The 20,080-nt window shown below is 40.7% G+C and overlaps 1 protein-coding gene across 11 annotated transcripts in view; it reads left to right on the top strand.

Moving 5' to 3' along the window:
- The window catches only part of Znf462 (zinc finger protein 462), a 130,884-nt gene that overhangs the window by 30,961 nt on the left and 79,843 nt on the right, over positions 1-20,080 (top strand). The window contains exon 1 of one of the 11 annotated variants that reach the window (XM_047524759.1): positions 15,006-15,412. The exons of 8 other annotated variants lie outside the window; for them this stretch is intronic. The gene's annotated coding sequence lies outside the window, so the exon portion shown is untranslated. 2 more of the 11 variants (XM_047524760.1, XM_047524761.1) reach the window with 2 other exon arrangements.

The following is a 20,080-nucleotide window of genomic DNA, read 5'->3' as shown; positions in this document are numbered from 1 at the left end:
ACATGGGAATGCAATTATCACGGGCTAAGCACCATCACTGAGCACCATCTGCTTCAACTATTCCAACCTAAGGAATCATTGCCTCTTAGGTGATATTCTACACCTTTGTTGGCAGTGTTCTTCTTAAATTCAGTTAAGAGTTTTAAGTTTTCATCTATCACCAAAGAACAGGCTGCTTTTAACATAGGTTTAAAAAAGTCAAACTCAGACCACATCTCATTAGTTCCTCTGGATGAGTCAGAGCGTGATGAGCTGATTATTCGATGGAGTTCACTGAGAGCGAATGTCTGTTCTTTCTTCCTTCTAGTATCCTGGAGGTTTGACCCACCTCTTCACCCCCAGGCCGTCTTCCCGGCCAAGGCCTACAGCCCCTCCTCTCTGGACACCTTCTGGGCTGCTGTATTCGCTGCCTGTGTCCCACTCCCTCCCTGCCCCCAGAAGCCCTTCATAGTGCTGCCAAAATAATCTTGAGAGGGACACAGCTTTCATTATATCACATTCCCCTGATTGTGGGATGATAAGAGTCCCAGGTTGCTCTCCAAATGAAGGGAGGGAGGGGAGAATCTGACATGTGAGACTCCATAGATGTTATCTTCCTTAATCCTTTTGAGATGGATATTTTTTAGTCCCATTCTACAGGTCAGGAAGCAGTTCTGTATCTTGCCTGAGGTCGGGTGGTAAACTCCTGGAGCTGGATCTAACCTCCAGGGTGAGAGCTCCTTAGCCTTCTGTGCTAAAACCTATGCTCTTTCTGCTGATCCAGCCTGGCTGCCTAACTCTCAAGAATATTCATTACCAAACCCCCCACTCTAATTTAAAGCATGGCTTTTCTTTTCCCACCCGCCCTGGTTGTCACCACTCTCTCCACTTGTGGCCTCAGAAACTCCACCATAACAATCATCATAGATGATTCGGAATTCCTTATTCTCTAATTTTTTGATGTAGTCTTGTCCAGCTGTGTTTTAATTTCTGAGAAAAAGGCCATCCTGTTTATCCCCCTCACAGTTTTTTGTTGATCTCCCATGCCTGGAGTCGTACCAGATGTCTGGTAGGCACTCAAAGGTTCAATAAGTACGTGGTGTTGGCACACGGCAGCTGATCAATAAATATTTGGTTTTATCTCAATTGAAAAGGATGTTTGTTTGTTTTCTTTTTCTGAGGCAGGAGCTCCAGGTCAATGATTCCTTCTTCACCAGTCTAAATATGAGATGGAGCTGACCTTGGCAATGACAAGAAACTTTTAAGTCAGAGTCTTAGATTCCTCACCTAATCTCAGGATCTTGATTGTGGGATGAGTTCGCCATAGCTGGTATCCCATATTATCTCTAGAGGGTAATGGTCTCTATTGTTTCTTGCATTTCCTGGAGAGACATTTAGGATGATTCTGTATGTTTGGGGTTATAAGGTTAAGTATATGCCCCATGAGGACAGCACCTGGGCCCTCCCTGGAGCCTCATGGAACAAAATTGAATGTTAGATGAGATGGTTGGTCAGCGGGTTGAGGGACTGGTTGAAGTTTGTCTTCAGATATGTGTTCCTGCTGGACCTTCTTTGTCTAGCAGGACTTGCCTGCTACTGTCTGAAGTTTATGAAGATTGCTAGCAAAGCGTTTACATTTGGTCCCTTTGTTAATAGGCAGTTGGTTTTCCATGGTCTGCCCTGGCTGTGGCTCATGTTCACGTGCCCACATTCTCGGGTGGACTCATATTCATTATTTAAACACCAAAGTGATCACATTCCCACGTGTTCCCTAAAATGTGGGCTGACTTGTTAGCCAACCACTTGTAGACCTAGGGGTTTTTTAAGAGACAGTTTAGCTTTTTCTGATTTCTCTGAAAACACTTAAACTTTAAAACTACTTTTCAGTTTCTAAAACCCACATAATTCTAAAACATACACAAACATTATAGAAGCTGGATTTTAGACAAAGTAGAAGTTCTTTTCAACTTCATGTTCAGTGAAGACTTTACTGTTCATGGTTTGGGGCATACAACTTCCAGTTGTTTTCCTGTGTTTGGAAAGTAGCATTTTATTATCATTTGCTCAGACTCTGTACTCTTATTTTGCACTTAAGAGTTCCTTCAGGAGAAGTGTGGGTTTGGTATGCAGGCGCAGAATCTGGATGCTTGAGGTTCTTCGCTGTGGCGACAGGAGAACTTGGTCTGCACTGTGTTGAATCTTGGCCATCCGTGACCTCATTCTACTTTAATATGTGGCTCTTTAAAGACCTGTTTTTTAAAAGTAAATCCATAGAAATAAACTGTTTGGAGACCAGTTAGTTCTTTTCAACCCTGATGTTTCTCATCTTTAAAATACAGCAGTCTTCTGGAATGCAGTAATGTTTTATGAGTGAAAATTGGATTTTGTAAAGACACTCTTCTTTGTCTGAAATGTCATTGTCAGAGGCAGCAATGGTGCAAGGAGCATGGTAATGTGCACAAGGATATCAGAACAGGGGGACGAAGGCAGGACATATCATTAAGTCCCCAATGCCGAACCTGCCAGGGAGTCTTAGGATGGCATTGGGATGAAGGGAGATGACCTGTGCTTGAGAACAGAGGACAAGACCTGCAGAAGGGCCCTGCTTATCTGCCCTCCAGTAGCCTCCAGCCCCCAGCCAGGCCTCTGCTTTGTGGCCAGATGGGACTGAGGCTAAAGCCTTTTTCTAATTCTGATCCTCAGCATCTCCACCAACCCCCTCTCCACGCCTCTCCTCCACATACACGCAAACACATCAGCCCATCAACTCAGCAGTATTATTAATGTTTGATTCTTTATTTCCTCAGTGCTAAGATACTGCCCTCCCACCCCACATTCAGACATTTCTTAAAAGGGAGACTTGTTAAAATCAGAGTTGATTTTGAGTGTGCATGAAGTTTACACTTTCTGTCTATTGTTAAACTAGATCTTATAATAAATTTGTTTCCAAATGGTGGAAGAACAAAATATAGGTTCTGGACTCTGGCTACAGCTGGGGTTAAACAGTGCACAGTCGCAGCTTCCAGGATCTAATAATGCAGTGTGGGAGATAAGTAGACAGTGCTGTGTCAATAATGCTTGGGAAGTTCAGAGACACCTAGGAGGGGTCTCAGCTCTGCCTGGTGGTGCCAGACAAGGCTTTTAGAAAAGGTGGTACTCAACTGGGGATACTGCTGCCTCACCAGGAGACATTTTACAGTGTCTTTAGAGAAACATGTTGATAGTACTGGGGGAATGGGTCAGGATGAAGGGAGTTATGTAGGTATCTGGGGAAGGGAGCTCTTCAAAGGAAAATGTGAGCTGTAGTGCAGAATGGCACCTAGATAGTGGTTAAGTAAGGTTTCAAAAGAAAGGTGTCCTATAATTGGCCCTAAGAAGTTTGTTCCTGACTTTGAAGAGTTTGTTTTAGCAGAATTTGTTTTAGTTACAAAAGGCAAGATGTGGAGGATCCAGGAAGTAAGGGATATGAAAGCTGTTTGCAAAAAGGAGGAATTAATGGTAATTGTATGTGCCAGAAACTATGACAGATGCTGCTTTATGTTCAATATCCAAAGTATTCCATACAATGACCCTGTGAAATATGGATTACTCTGCATAGATGAGGAAATAGAGGCTTAGAGATTTTAAATAGTTTGTCAAGGGTTTATATAGCTCATAAGTCATGGAGTTGGAATTCAACCCAAGGTAGCTTGGCTTGAAGATACCTTGACTCCACCTGTACCTGTCTGTATTAAAGGGAAAAAGATAGGCCAGGGAGTCTCACGTGTGTGTCTGTGTATATGTGTTTGTGTGTTTTCCGGATGGATTAGACTTTAAGATGGTAATGACTTAAGTAGGCAAAGAGAAATTGAAAATGCAGAAGTGATAACTATTAGGTGGGCTCCCTTGTGAGGTAGTAGAGAGCCCAATTTAAAGCCTCAGCCTTAGATGTTGGGATGTGGGATTGTGCCTTCCATTACGGTCGATAAGAGGGAAATGATGGGTACCTGTGGAGATGAGGAAGGCAAAGCCAGACAGTAAACTGAAACCTCTTTTCTTCTCAGACACAATGGAGAATGGGTGATAGAGTTAACTATGTGAATATCAGATTACTGAGTAGAGTTGAGGGTGAATCTGTCGGGGTACCCACCTAAGGATGTACAAAGAGAATTTGGGAGAAAGCATTCATTGAAGACAGTTTTAGGGTTGAGATTTTTCCAGATGGTATGAGGGAAAATTAATGAGGTGGGTTTCATAATATGAACTCATGCAGATTTCTTTCCACCTGCTTCATTTCCTTTAAGAAGATAGAAGGTAACTGTTCTTTTCATGGAAATTTAAAGACTTCTAAATGTATGAGTAGAGCAACTTGTTGATTGAGAACTAGTGACAGACAGATAAAATCAAATAAATATTATCTTCATGAACTTAGGGCTAGAGTGGTAAAGTCACTGGATACAGACCAGCTGAGATCATTGACTTAATTATACCTAAAAGAATCCCAGACAGGGTAGCAAAAGGAATGTCATGGTATGAAACAGTGAAAATTCTTTGTGACACGAAGTAAGGAAGTAAAATTCACTGATGACTAGTCTCTTGTCAAATCACTCCAGTTGCTTTACATTTGATGATTATTTTAAAATGTTAAAGTCATAAAATCTTGTTGAAAAAATTTCAGATCATTAGGTAGAAGATTAGTTGTACTGATACCCAGATAATCTCTATTCCCAGTACTTCTCTCTCTCTCTCTCTCTCTCTCTCTCTCTCTCTCTCTCTCTCTCTCTTTTTTTTTTTTTTTTCTTGTGTAAATGCATTGGCTAGTATTTCCGCAGTAATGTTAATAGTGATCGTTCTTGTCTGGTTTTTATTTCAGTTTTTCTAGTTTTATCATTAAGTATGATGCTGGGTTTATCTTAAATTTCATCAAATGCTGTTTAGGCTCTTCTGTATTGATCAGTTCTTTTTCTCTTTTGATCTTTTAATATAGTAAAGTATTGATCAATTTTGTTGTGTTGAAACATTGCCTTCCTGCAGTCAGCCCACTTGGTTGTGGAGTGATACTTTCTTTAATGAGCACCAGGATTTTATTTTGAATTTTTGCTTCAAAATTTATAAGTGACATTGGTTTCCTCCTCCTCCCACTCTTCTCTTCTGCCTCTGTTTTTAGAAGTAATTGATATCTGTGTTACACTCTTTTGAAACATTTGTAATAATCTTATTCTTTAGGCTAGACAGCTTAGAAAGCATCTGATTGACTAATTCCTTGAAGTCTTTTAAAACTCTGTTGTTGTTAGGTAAGCCGTTTTTCCTAGTCTTCTTTTGGTGTGTGTGTGTTTTTTCCCTCTTGGATTAATTTTGGTAATACATGTTTCTGGACAATTATTTATTACATTAGGTTTGCAAATATTGCCACATTAGGCATAGTAACTTAAAAATTATATCTACTTTGCTTTTCATTTATGGTTGTTTTCTGCTTATCCTTAAATTTCTGTATTTGTCCCCCCCCCTTTTTAAATTAGGCTAACTAGTTATTTTATTTGTTTATATAGCATTACTTTTTAAAATATAAATGGTTACTGTGACAGTTTTATTATTATTTGATATTTTTATTCCTGATTTTCTTTTCTTTTCTTTTTATATGTATATATGCCAGGGATTGAATGCAGGGGGGCACTTAACCACGGAGCCACATCCCAGCCTTTTTATATTTTATTTAGAGACAGGGTCTTGCTAAGTTGCTGAGGCTGGCTTTGAATTCATGACCTTCCTGCCTCAGTCTCCCAAGCCACTGGGATTACAGGTGTGCGCCACTGTGCCCAGCTCTGATTTTTTATCTTTATCATAATTAAATCCTTTGTTCTTTACACCTGAGTTAGATGTTTTGATTTATTTAATCATTTCTTGATGAATAATAAGATATTACTTTTTGATTTACAGTTTTCATAGAGTTATGAACTTTCCTCTAAGTACCACGTTTATCAAAAAAATTATATTCTTTTGTGACTTTTTTTTTTTTTGCGAGGGAGAAGATTGAACCCAGGGATGCTCTATTGCTGAGCTGCATCCCCAGGCCTCCTTACTTTGAGAAAGGGTCTCACAAAGCATCCTAAGCTTACCTTGAGTTTGATCCTCTTGCCTCAACCTCCTGTGCCACTGGGCTTGGATAATATGTAATATTTTAAAAATCATGTTCTGCAGTTGAAATTTTGTGATTATCCCAGAAATCACTTATGAGAATAGTAAAAAATTCTCCAAGTATTTGGAAATTTATTTCCCCCTTTTCTTCTAGCTTTATTGGATTGTAAGTAAAAATTACAGATTTTTTTCTACTTGTAATTTATTATCTTTTAATTCTGTCATTAAAGACTTTTGTAAACCTCCATAGGCACTTGAAAACCTTTGTAAATGTCTCCACAGGTGCTTGAAAAAAATGAAAATATGTTTTCTATTTCCAGGATATAGAATTTGAGATGTATCTCTTAATTCTACTTTATTAATTATATTAATTATATCTTCAGTTCTCTTTCTTCATTTGGTCTGCTAAATGCTTATGTCTATTTCTCACATCTGTTACCATATTTTTTCTGTATTTATTTAGTGCCCTTAGGGGTGTATAAGGGTGTATAAATTTTCGTAACAAATCTTCATTGTGAGTTATGCATTTTTTGTTATTAAATGTTCATCTTCATCATCTTAAAAGCTCTTTGTATCTTGAATTTAACCATGATGATATTAATCATGAGCCCTTCTTTCTCTTGCTTGATGTATCTTTGGCCATATTAATACATTCAAACTTTTTGGGTCATTTGGCTATATGTATGTCTCAGAAACAAAATGCAATTAGAGTTTGCTTTTAATCCCCTCTGGGGATATTTTCCAGAGGAGGAGTTATCCAATTCACATTTATTGATATAACATATACACTTAGTTGTAATTAATTGGATGCCTTCTTTTATATTTCTGTGTAATTTCCTTTCTCCTCTGCCTTCTACTACAGGATCTGTGTTTTCTTTGATTTCCTCGCTCTAGCAATTAAAAGCGGTATAGTCTGTTTTTAGTTTTATTACGAATTAAATTTTTAACTTTAATTAACGTGCATATCCCTCTGTTTGGAGTTTTCTTAACTCAGGAGTGAAACAATGCCAAGTGTTTTTCTTGTCCTGCTACGGAGGTGAAGACATCAGCCCATGCAGCTGTTGCTTTACCTCACCTTTTCATTTTGTTGTTATGCTGCAAGATTTTTCCCCAATTCTGTAGACTTTTATGATTACTATGAATTTTTTGTTATTATCATTATTACACTCAGAGGATTATAATTTTGTTCTGTAGGTATTATGACTGAGTCAGTCTTAGTTCTGAGTGTAAGTGGTTTTGGTGTGCAGGGCCTTTGCTTCCCTGTAAATTCTGTCTGGGCTCATGATTTTGAACCTTCTGGGTTGGATCTATCTTGCGTCGATGAGTAGATCTGAAGAAGAGTGACTTAGGAGCTGCATTCCTTGACTATGCCAATTGGAAACTGCCTTTTTCTTACTTTTATGCATGGTTGGGAATTTAGTTGGGGACTGAATTCTTGGGTCTTGTCCTCTCGTTCTCAATTCTGTATAGATACTGCTTCACTGTTTTCTGTCATTGACTGTTCCTGTGAAAAACCCAGAGGCCGCCTGACTTTTCCCCCTGTGATGGAATGATTTTTTAATGCCTCCATGTGAGTTGAACCCAGTGTCTGTCCTGAAATCCTGCAACTTCACCAGGATGTTTCAATTTTGACGATTCCGTCTTTCTTACTTCTTCACGGAACGTCGGCTATGCCGTCATTTCAACTATTGTCTATCACGGATGTGAGCGTCTTTCGTTTTGCCTTGCTGTCTGCTTCTAGAATACTTTTATCTGTGTGCTGGATCTCTGTGTTCAGACCTTATCTGTCATCTTCTCTACCTGCTTTCATCTTCTTGTCCTTTCTCCTCTGCATTTTGTGCAGTTTTTGAAGACTGTTTTCCACATCATCGACTTTGTTTTTGGTGTGTGGATTGTACCTCTTACAACTTTAATATATTTATTAGTTCTACAATGAGACTATTTTTGTCATCAGTTTCTTTCTTCAACTGCCAGCTCCCCTTTCATCTGATTCTGATGTCTTATCATCGTATCTTTGATCTCTCCTTCCATAGAATCTCTGTTAATTGTTGTATATAATCTCTTTCTGAGTCCTGTTCTTTCAAACTTGATTGCTTGGTCTTTTCCATGTCTTTTCTCTCTGTTACCATCCCCTGAGTTTCTTTCTTCCTAACTTGTCTTTGGGATAAAACGGTTAGGTTAGAGCTTGCTCTCGTTCTCGGCCCTAGATAATGAAGTTGATCATCTCTTGAAATCTGCTCCTCTACCCCTCTCTGTTCTCTCTCCAAAACCCGAGTGTGAGTCTCAGTGGCTTGCTTTGTTTGTGCAGCCCTTTAGCAGCTTGAGGGGGTCTTGGTTGTGTTCCTGGGTGGGACTTAGTCAGTGGATTTTATCTGTGAACTCTGTGAATATAATTTTAAGTCCTGTGTTTGGTTTGAGGACTGTAGAGTTCTGAGTTCTGTTGGTTTGGGGTGGCCAAACTTTTTCCCTTTTCTATTTTTTTTTTTTCTCCTTTTCTTCCTATTTTTCTCTCCTTTCCTTCATCCGAGCCTTTGCTTACAGTTTGAGACAATTAGCCCTCATTCTTTTCTGGAAGTTATTGGTTGGCTTAAAGTATATACATTTCTTGTGAGGGAAATTCGATCACATTCGATCACAGGGGGAAAAGTCAGGCACCAGTGTGTATTCAGATGTTGGCCTTTACTTGGAGTTTAACTCTGCATCTTCGCTTTAGTGCAACAATCAAATGACCACTTGGAGCGTGGAAATATTTTCTGATAAGATTTTACTTGTCACAAAAGCTTCTTGACATGGAAGATTCCAAGATCCTGAGGATTTAACCATCCCTTAGTATTTTATGAATAAAATACCCCGATCCTTTCCTCTGTAGATAGCCAGGTCCTCCTTCAGAACTCTCAAGGACACCCTGCCTGACCATTCTGAAGTTTTTGGGTTTTTTTTCAGAGTCACACTGTAGAGTTTACCTACTCGTCTCATAACCAAATATTCTTTTGTTTGTTTGTTTTTAAAATTCTTTTAGAAGTTTTTCTAATTAGTCATACATGACAGAATGCATTTTGACGTATCATACATGAATGGAACACAACTTCTTTTTTAAAAATATTTTTAATTGTATATGGATACAATACCTTTGTTTTATTTATCTTTATGTGGTGCTGAGAATTGAACCCAGTGCCTCACACATGCTAGGCAAGCGCTCCACTACTGAGCCACAACTCCAGCCCAAATGGAGTATGTACATGTTGTAGAATCATACTGGTTGTGTAATCATGTGTGTACATAGGCTGATAATGTCTGATTCATTGTACCCCCATGCCCCCTCCCTCCCTTCACTCCCCTCTGCTTAATCCAAACTACTTCTATTTTTTCCTAGCCCCCCTGACCCTTATTGTGAATTAGCATGTGCATGTCAGAGAAAACATTCAGCCTTTGGGTTTTTAGGATTGACTTATTTCGCTTAGCATGATATTCTCCAGCTCTATCCATTTACCTGCAAATGCCATAATTTCATTTGTCTTTAAGGCTAAGTAATATTCCATTGTGCATATATAACACATTTTCTTTCTTTCTTTTTTTTTGGGGGGGGGTACTGGGGATTGAACTCAGGGGCACTCAACCACTGAGCCACATTCCCAGCCCTATTTTGTATTTTGTTTAGAGACAGGGTCTCACTGAGTTGCTTAGCACCTCACTTTTGCTGAGGCTGACTTTGAACTTCCATTCCTCCTGCCTCAGCCTCCCGAGCCGCTGGGATTATAGATGTGCGACACCACGCCTGGCACCACATTTTCTTTATCCATTCATCTGTTGAAGGGCATCTAGGTTGGTTCCATATTTTGGCTATTGTGAATTGAGTTGTTATAAACATTGATGTGACTGTGTCACTGTAGTATGCTGATTTTAAGTCCTTTGGATATAAACTGAGGAGTGGATAGCTGGGTCAAATGGTTCCATTCCAAGTTTTCTGAGGACTCTCCATACTGCTTTCCATAATGGTTGCACCAATTTGCAGTCCCACCAGCAGTGTATAACTGTACCTTTTCCCCACATCCTCCCCAACATTTATTGTTGTTTGTATAAGGAAGATGAATATGGGTATCAGCATTGGTTGGGCCCAACATTTGTACTTGTAAGGACAGCAATTGTCCTTTTTGAGTGTACTCTTAGTTCTGATGCTGGATCCTGCAACTTAGTATTTTCCCATTAATTGCTGAATAAGAAGTTAAATGTTTCTAAACATTAGTCCTCTCATGCTCTTTAAGGACTGCATAGCCGTTATTGTGTTCATTCGATCAACAGCATTTGAAGTAGTGCTCCAGAGCACCTGTTCTAACTGGTGGTCTGTTTCCTACTGGAAGGAAAACTCGAGTTTGGGTGTAAAACCTCTATGGGCATCAGATTTGCTGTGAGGGTGTGTTAGAACAATTCCTTGGCCTCACCTCCAGAATTTCTGATTCAGGCCTGGGGTGGAACCTGAGAATTTGCCTTCTTCCCAATTTCTTGGGTAAGGCAGATAGATGCACCTCATCCAGGAAACAAGCTTTGAGAACCTCTGCCTTAAGGCATTAGGGTAAGTTAGATGTGCAGAATGTCAGTAAGAAATTATACATGAAGGAAGAACGTGAATAAACATGGAAATCTCAGTATCTTCTCACCAGAATGATAGTCGACTCTCGTAAGAGACCTGTAGGAAAATATTTAATAAGTTGATTCTCAGATGTTCTGATACATTTATCAGCTTTTTATGTCCACCAAATGGATATAACAAACCACTAGGAATCAAGACAGATAAATAAAAGAATAAAGGATAGAGCAGTGTTAGTCAATAAAGAAAACTTCCAAGTTGCTATTGGTTTGACAGCAGTATATAATTTGAATAGAAACTGGCCATCAGCAAGGTCCTGGTACCACTGGTCTGAGCCACTTCTGGATGTGCCACAGGGAGGTTGGCTTTCTTGCCAGGCCTCCATAGGACTGACTGCCCTTTCCCTTTCTGTTTTATGTGGAACTGACTCTGATATTCTCAGTTCCCCTTAAGGCTTATTCGGCCAGTCTCTGCAGTGATTTGTTGGCAGTGCACATTTTCCATAGGAAACAAGATGGTGTTTCTCATGGGGTAGATTTGGCAGGCATAGAGCTACTCCATAACCTTGTTCTCATTCCATGAGGTTGGATTCTGAAGAAAGATAATTCAGTGTTATAGCTCTTGTTTTTCTTTGCATACCTTTGTCAGCAACTTTCAGTCTTCCAAATGTGTTTCCAAAGTATGAACGCATGGCTTGCATACCTAAGAAGTTCTTTGAAGAGTCAAACTGCAGACAATGTATTTTGCACCTTTTCAGTTAATCTCCTGAGTGTGAATTCAGGGCAGAGGAAACACTGGGAGTTATTCTGGAATCTGCCTCCCCAGTGAAGAAATATGCTTGTGACTGAGAATATATGGAGAATATATGAATAGTTATTGGCAATCTGAATAATACTTACGGAGTCTCCATACTGCTGAATTCCTTTCTCAGTTTAGGGAATTAGGCAGCAGAGAATGTTCCAGAAGGACAGGCAGGTTACTTTTCTTGAAACCTCAGTTTCACTATTTTAAAAATGAAGATGTTGGACCAGCTTGGACTCCGGTCTTTAAGGTCTCCTCTCCAGTGAACATTATGGGCGTATGGATGATTAACTTTAAGAGTGGGCTCTTCTCTTTGACTTAAGGAGAGCACAAGTAATATATTGTTTCGATGTTTTCCAGGGATGCAAAGGAGAGAAAACGGTACTCCTACCTGAATGTGTTAAACTGCCTGCCACTGAAAATGTTTTTACAGTTTTAATAGATAGGGGGAGAATCGTTCCTCAGCCTTTCCTGAATGCTTTGTAAACAAAAATTAAAAGGATTTTGGGAGGAAAGGTGACCAGATGGTCTCAAGGGTAGCCACAGGTGATGTCCCAGGTGTCAGATGAGTCCGGGTAGCTTAACGCTGTGATATATATTTGGGTGGACCAGTGTAGTGGAATGAGGAGGAAGAGAAGGGTTGCCATTTAAATATCAAGGACAGGTGGGGACTTTCTAATGTTCTGATGGTCAGCTAATCACTGTGGTGTGGCTCCATGAGTTGGAGTTGTGTAGCACCAAGATTTTGTTTTTCTCATTGTCAGGTTTTCTGGAATTGCTCACATTCCTAAACTTTTGTGCAAATTGATTCCACTGGTTAATTTCTCCCAGAAAGCAGGCATGCATATAGGTGACCATTCATACCACAGATCTCATGTCATCAGGACCAGATCTGCACTGGGCCCTGGGGATATAAGAGCAAAAAAGAACACGTTACTTGTTCTCTGAAGAGTGATTTCGAGTTGCCTGGGGCCCCGTCACTTTGAAAGAAGATAATTTTACACGTTGGAGAGAAGAAAATATGCATTGTTTTTCACAGAAATTTCAGTTGGAGGCCACTTGTTAAGTGTAGAACTTGACCATTTTTAATGACATTGACCCTTACACCCAAAGCCCACGGGATTGTCAATGGTGCAAGGGCCCTTCCACTAGAGAAGGATACACCAGTCACATGCCTTAATTGTAGATTCTTCTTGGAAGATTTTTGTCAACATACCAAAACCAGGAAAATAAAAAATAAAAACTGATGATATCATTTGCATGAGGGCTGGTAAGATCAATTAGAGACATAGAGTTATAAATCTTAGAGCTGGGAGAAAATGTGTTGATTATCTGGACCAGAAACTTACTAGCCAGGACCCCAGTAGGGCTTGTAAAAGCAGGTAGACTAAATGCAGAGACTGAAAATACCTAGGGATCACTTGTGAGGGTGTCCAGTTTCTGCATGATTGACATTTTGGGTAAGATAATTCTTAGGGGAGCTGCCCTGTGCACCATAGAGTGCTTAGCAGCATCCCTGGCCTCTTCCCATTGGACATGATAGGTAAAATTATCTGCAGATATTGTCAGATATCCCTGTGTTGGGGGTGATGGAAAATTTCCCTGGTCCCTACTTTGATAATACAGGATTAGTAGAAGAATTCAACTTTCATAACCAGCCTTTTTTCTTTTTCTTTTTGTGGTCAGTTAGAATCTTATCATTCAGAAGCTCTGATCTATTCATTTATTCACTCCTTCATTCATTCATTCAACTCATATCTACTGAGTACACTGAGTATCCTGTCTCTAGGACAGTGATAGCAATTTGAACAAGACAGACAACCCTCTCTTAGGGTGCTTATGTTCCAGTGGGAGGGAAAGACTAGACAAGCAAGTGCTATGTCAACAAGGAAGGAAATAAAGTCACCTAATGTGGTAAAGAGAAACTGTGGGTGTCGTTGTTGGAACGGGGCTCACTTTCACCAGGGAGGTGGTAACTGACGTGAGAGGGAGTCTTATGAAAGGTAGACCTTGAGAGCCTTACATTTTGAAGGTACCTTCATGAAGATTGGCATTGATATGTCTCTGAATCATAATAAAAAGTAAGAGAATGAATTTAATAAGAAAAAAAGTCTTAAAAATATGAGAAAGACACTTGTATAATGGATCCTTATACCAAAAGGTTCAACACCCTGATCTGATCTCTTCGTTTAGCAAAATGATCCAAGTAAGGGCCTCAAAAGAATTGCTCACATTAAAGATGGCAGGCAGAGACGTCACACCTGCCGTCACTGGTTTTAGTGACTTGAGAACAAATTCTTTAATTGGCTGGATAGGCATTTCTGCATAACTTTTTTTGAACAACCCAATAGTGAACAAGCTAAAATGCCCAAGTTTGTTGGACTGAAGTGGGATTTTTTATTTTTCCCTTTTACTTGCCCTACCCCACCTCATTCCCAGTAGTGCTGGGGATTGGACCCAGGACCTCACATATGCTAGGCAAGTGCTCTACCACTGAGCTACATCCCTGGCCCCTAGAGTGGGATTTCTTCATTAACGATTTATGGAATGTGGGGCTTGACCAAGTACCTGAACACTAGTGTTTTCACATAGTGATAAAGTCTGCAGTTGTGTTGACAGATAAGTGTCTAAGTTTTCTTTTTTCTTTTTTTTAAGAATAAACTTACTTGGTGAAAGTAGATTGGGAACTATAAGAGAAAAAAATTTTCTTGGCTGTCATTTTTTAAAAGAATCCTAATTCTTGGGTATCTGCCAGGCCCATACTGTTAGAGTTTATTAATTTGTTGAAGCGAGGGTGGGAACATCAATGGATCTAAATAAGCCAGTGGGTTAGTTTGATAAGGAGAAAGGACAGCTTTCTAATGGCTTCTGCTACAGGTGAAGGCCAAGAGGAGGGGAACTAAAATCAATCTCCTACTGTAGAGGACTTGGATGTGTTCATGGTCCATGTAGACCCAGATACCATTTGCCTTTCTGAAAAGCAGGCTGCTTAGGAGTTTCATCCTGACAGGGTGAGGAGATGAAGAGCCATGATTTCAAAAGAGACAGGTAGAAAGACCCCCAGGTGCCAGGCTTAGGTAATCAGTATTGTCTGATTTAAGGAATTTGGAAGAATCATTGCATCAGGGCTTACCCCTTTTACCTTCAGACTCTGGTCACTCTCATGGGAAGGAAGTGATTTGTCTTAATATTTTAAATTAAAAAATTTGTATTAATATATGTATATTTTTAATTGGCTCATAGTAGTTGTGCATATTTATGGAGTACAGTTTGGCATCTCAATGCACGTAGATAATATGTAATGATCATAGCAGAGTCGTGGCATTTCTAGCACAGTATATCATTTCTTAGTGTTAGCAACATTCAAAATCTTCCCTGTTAACTATCTGGAAATTTTCAATTAAATGTCAACCAGTTATCCCACTGCACTGTATATAATATTATAAATCATTCCTCTTAATGGTTGGTCTCAGCTTGCCTATCATGCACAAGGTGCTGGATTCAATCCCCATCACCCCGAAATAATGGTAAAAGTTATTCCTCTTGTCCAGTTTCAACCCGGGGCCCATTAGCCACCCTCCCTCCATCCTTCCCAATCCACACTCTTCCCAAGCTCTGCTTATTGCTGTTCTGTTTTCTTTGAGATCAGCTTCAGCTTCCACATGTAAGTTTAAACACATGGTATTTATCTTTCTGTGCCTGATTTACCTCACTTAACATGTGCTTCTGCTCCATCCATGTGCTTCTGCTGTAAATGGACTTGTCTGAATTCTTTGAATGATCCATGAGTGAGCAAGTCTCCCGAGAGATTAGATTGGGATTTTTGTGGGCTTTTCCCCAAATAAAAGAAGTTCCTCTGGCCAAGCTTTCTTAACACCCTCCACAAGCCAGCAGCTGTATACCCATTTTCCTCAACTACTCCTAGAGAACAAGGTAAGTTGTAAAGTTTCTGAATCAACCCTAGGATGGAGGCATGGCGTGTGTGGCTGGACCTTATGGGCCAGGAGTGGTTTCGCTGTGGAGACACGTCCACCACCTGAGGTTGGTCAGGCTGACGGGCCTGCAGGGGAAGAGCCAGTGTAGCGCTGGTCTCTGCTGAGGTGGAGGGTGCCTCTTACGGCAGCTCATGCTTACTGTGCGTCTTAATCAGTTCTGTAATGAAGACCCAGCAGCATATCTGCAACTTCCCTTTAATTTTACAATTTTTATAATGAGAGTCCTTGTAGTGTGGAAAGTGCCTGTAGAAACCCAGCCAGCATTCTGAACAGTCTATAAAGGAACACCATGATTTTCTGTCTCTGTCGTTTGGGTGAGGTTTGGCTCTGAAGGAGAGACAGCAGTTATCTCTGGTCCTAAATGCTAGGGCAAGAGTGGCTTCAAAGTTTCCAAGGAACTTCCTGATGAACTCATGACATTTCAGAGAATTCCTCTGTACTTATCATTTCTCATTTATTTATTCCACACTGACTGGTTTCCCATTATTTGAAAGAACATCATGAGCTGGTCTCTCGTTTGTCATGGTTGCATTTTGAGAATTTTACTGTGGGAGAGGAGTCTTCGATCTGTCTGAGCCACATCTTGAGAACATCGTCTAGACGCTTCTCAGAATTAGAGTTATCTGGTGAACTGCAGGTTCCCCTTTATAGACAATGAGGCCTAAAGCGACCGAGATACCACCCTGCTTCCTCCCTTTCTTTTCTTGTCCCTTCTCTCCTTTTATCTCCTTGCTCAAATCACACGCTTCCTTTTCTAAGGACAGGAGAGCTGGCAGACTGCCTACTGGCCTGTTGGCCTCAATTAGCCTTATATCATTGCAAAGGAATGCACGAATTCTCCAGAAGGTCTGTAGTATCTCTTTCTGTATTAGACTCTCACTACCTGCTTTCATAACAGGTCACTTAGCCAGAATCACTTCTTACTTACATATCTGACATTTCCTAGCCACTTGGATTACATCCCTAGATGCTCATCTCATTTTAATGATGATCCCAGAGGTATCTGCTATGAAATATTACTCTAGCATGCTCTGTAATACTTGAAAACTTTTCTTTAGGAGAGCAAACCTAACATAAGAGATAACCTGAAGACTAGCATCCTTACCCAGAAGGTGACTGGGTTATTAATCTGCAAATTGCCTGCTTGAGACTTTGTGCCGGTGTACAAGGTCCCACAGATGGACCAGGCCAGCCATATACAACAGAGGCCATGCGCATTGGCAGGACTTGGTCTCAGGATATTTCCCTGCTACTATTTAAATTCAGTCTCATATTGGGGGTTACATATGTGATCGCAAATTAATTCTTTCTCTTCTGAAAATTTGGTTTTGAAGAACAGCTGTGTCTCCCTTCTGAATTCCTTAATTATTTATCCTCCCTGATATGTTAAACCTTTCATTAGTGTGGTGAATTGCCAAGTGTACACAGAACTGCTTAGATCATGTAGCAAACAGTATAAACATTTGATAGGACATTTGAAGATACCACATGGTGAGCCAGGATCTATAGTAGTACCAAATACTGTGGGATCGATGAAGGTAGCTTGCTGTTGGAAGTTCTTTGTTAGTTTCTTTTTTCTTAAACTATAACATGGGGAGAGTACATATGTCATTTGAACTTATTCAGAAAAGGACCAATTTGCCCTTACTCTTGTTAAATTTGTAGTGCACAGGCCCATGTCAGAGTTCAAGTTTAGTGGAGAAAATTATTTACTTCCTATCTCTACCTGTCTATCTCTCTGGATGTTCTATATTGGCATCTGTGGGTTTGATTCCCTAACTACTGCTCTTGAGATTTCATCTCAACTTCTCAGTCCAGTGCTGTTTATAAAGATGCTCTAAATGATTTTTAAGTCATTGGAATTTTACTTTGACTGTGACAAGAACAAATGACTAATGGTGATCTAGAACACTCCTCGTTGCAAAGACTAGCACTCCAGTATTCCCAAGTTTTTTACTTAGAGTTTGTCCCCCATTTTTTACCCTTAGGTCCTGGGGATTGCAATTAGAAACATTAACCTCCCACTACACCCCACAAATCTCTGATCTCATCATAGCAACAGCTTTTGGTCTGTAAATACATTTTTAAGAATGATCTTTAGGTTCCTGATTTTTCTGTATTTGTTTTTATTCCACTGTGAATGCATTCTGCCACTTGTCCCTGGGTAATTGGTATTTCCATTCACAGGAAAGGAAAGTAAGAAAAGGGCAAACAACAGGTGCTAACTAAAGCCCTTGGTTAGATTGTGGCTGAGGAGAACTGGGGAGCTCAGTGTCTTGTAAATGAAAGTAGGTTTCTGGAGTGGACAGAGGAAGAGCACCTTATGGTGTATCTGGATCCATTTCTCAAAGGCTTTGAAGGTTATAATTAGTTGCCACTGGATCACATGGCTGTGGGCTTCACGGCTTTATTTCTGGTCTGCAGGCCTTCAGTGAGAGAACAGGTTAGATCCAGGCAAGGACTGTGCAGTTTAATTTGGTCGCTTCCTGGAGACATTTGGGGTTTTGACTTGAGGACCACGTTATGCTCCTGGTCATCAAGCTCAGAGAGCAGCATTTGCCAAGCTGACCTGGACAAGGGTGGACGGTGGCAGGCTTGCCAGAAGGCTGGGAAACGTCAAGGACGCCTCCCCTCTCCAGTTACATCTGAGCAGTGAGTTGGAAGGACACAGGACCGGGCTGCAGCTTATCTGCTTTCTCCTCCCCAGGTGGAAAAACGGAGGCATAGTGCACCTCTGGAGTTCTGAGCACAGAAAGTGGGTAGACAGTTGGTACCAATGGAAACTGGTGTTCTCGACCGAGAAAGAGCAGCCTGTGTCTGGGATGTCCTTTTCCCCATCCCAGTGTGTGTGTTCCACATCCTTAATGGGTTCTCTGGAGGGTCTTTAACCAATGTCTTCAGGAGTTTGTCACAATGGATGACTGGATTTGGAGTTGCCCATCAAAACTGCACATTTTGAAATCTGCAAACCATAAGTAGAAACCCAACCAACCAACCACCAAAAATAAGTAGTTTGAAGAACAATGAATAATTAGGATTATCTCTGGTTTGCATGTCAGGAGGACCAGTCACATTAGGTGTAGGCTGCTGGAGAATGAATCTGGATTCACTTTGCAGGCCTCGTCGGGGGTGGTGTGTAAAGATCAGTGCTGTAGAGGGGGGCCTGGAGCTACTGCACTGGGAGTCGGAGGTAGAGGAGGGTGCTTGTTTGATTTTGCACATTGATCTCATGACCTTCCAAATAGTGTTTCTTTCCATTTACTTCAGAAGCTTCCTTTTCTGCTTTTGATTTTTTTTTCTGATACGATGAGAAAAAATTTTGCTAATCTCATAATCGCAGCGTTATTAAGTGAAGTCAGTGGATTTGAGGCCAAGGTTTTTAAGTTGGAATCGTAATTTTGTAGCCTCGTAGGTTAGCCCCTTGGGGGTTGCCGCTCTTCTGAGTTGATGGAATAGTCATATACACAGGGCTTCATTTCTCATCCTTTTTTCGAGAAGATGACCATCGGCTACAAAAACCATACCCTGGTTGATAGATGGGTGGGTCATCTCCAGGTCCAGTTTTCTTTGTGTCTCTCCTTCCCTACTCCTTTCTTCTCCTCCTACTCTTGCTTTGTGCACGAGGATACATCTACAGTCTCATACCCATATCAAGTTTCTGTTTCTTTGATTGTTTGGGCCATGCCAGCAATTTCTGTTTTCTTCTTCTGTCAGCATCTTCAGGAGAAATGTGTACACAAAGGCAAAGAGGCTTTCAAAGTAGGCTACATCCTCTTTTCGGTATTGGTGCAGACATCAAATTGAAGGCCATTCAGCTCTACCTGCTGCTAGTTCTCTCAGCAGCCTGGAGATTAACCTCTTCTAAGGCTCTGAGCTATTTTTGAGGTCGAGACGGCAACAACATTAAAGCTAGAACCCATTAGAAAATCACTTTCATCATCTCTTCTTTTTCCAAATCAGTGGCCCTTTTTTCTGATCTCATTACCCTTTAATCTCCTTTGTAGCAGAACAAGAAGACTGTTGGTTTGTGTTTGTGGCCAGTGAGGTTAGCATCCTTGATAACAGCTTCAGAAGACACCAAGATATTAAGAGAGCTGCACCGAGAGATGAATTCCATCTCCGGGTGGAGGACTTAAGGCTGTAGGTGCCCTGCTTTCCTTGTGCAGAACCGTCATTTTTGTTGATGTTGTGCAAACCGGGCTCAAACTTTCCAAAAGACACACAGCAGAAAGCCTTTTGTTGCATTATTTCTAAAGGCTTGAAGTTTTGAAGGGAAGAGATTTTGTTTTCCTCTCGGCTACACAATGGAGCTTTCAGAGAACCTCTTTTAAAAGGAATAGCTAGAGCCTTTGTGTTGAAGGGTGTGTCTTTGGCAGGGTCTGCTGATGCAGACAGACTGGCTGGTGATTAACAAAGGTCATTAGACTTTGGAATCTGGCAAGCCCCATCAGATGGTATGTCTTCTGTGCGTGGAAGGACGACTCCCAAGAAGCCAAGGCGTTGTGGAGGTTCCCCCAGAGCACCCCCAGAGCCTGCTGTAGAACAGGGGCTGGTCCTGGGTCGTCCTGTTCTAGCCAGTGCTCAGCTAGGACTCACAAGCCAGCCT

The sequence above is a fragment of the Sciurus carolinensis genome, chromosome 14 (genome assembly GCF_902686445.1).
Source record: "Sciurus carolinensis chromosome 14, mSciCar1.2, whole genome shotgun sequence".
Lineage (NCBI taxonomy): Eukaryota > Metazoa > Chordata > Mammalia > Rodentia > Sciuridae > Sciurus > Sciurus carolinensis.
This window is presented reverse-complemented; position numbering and strand designations above follow the sequence as displayed.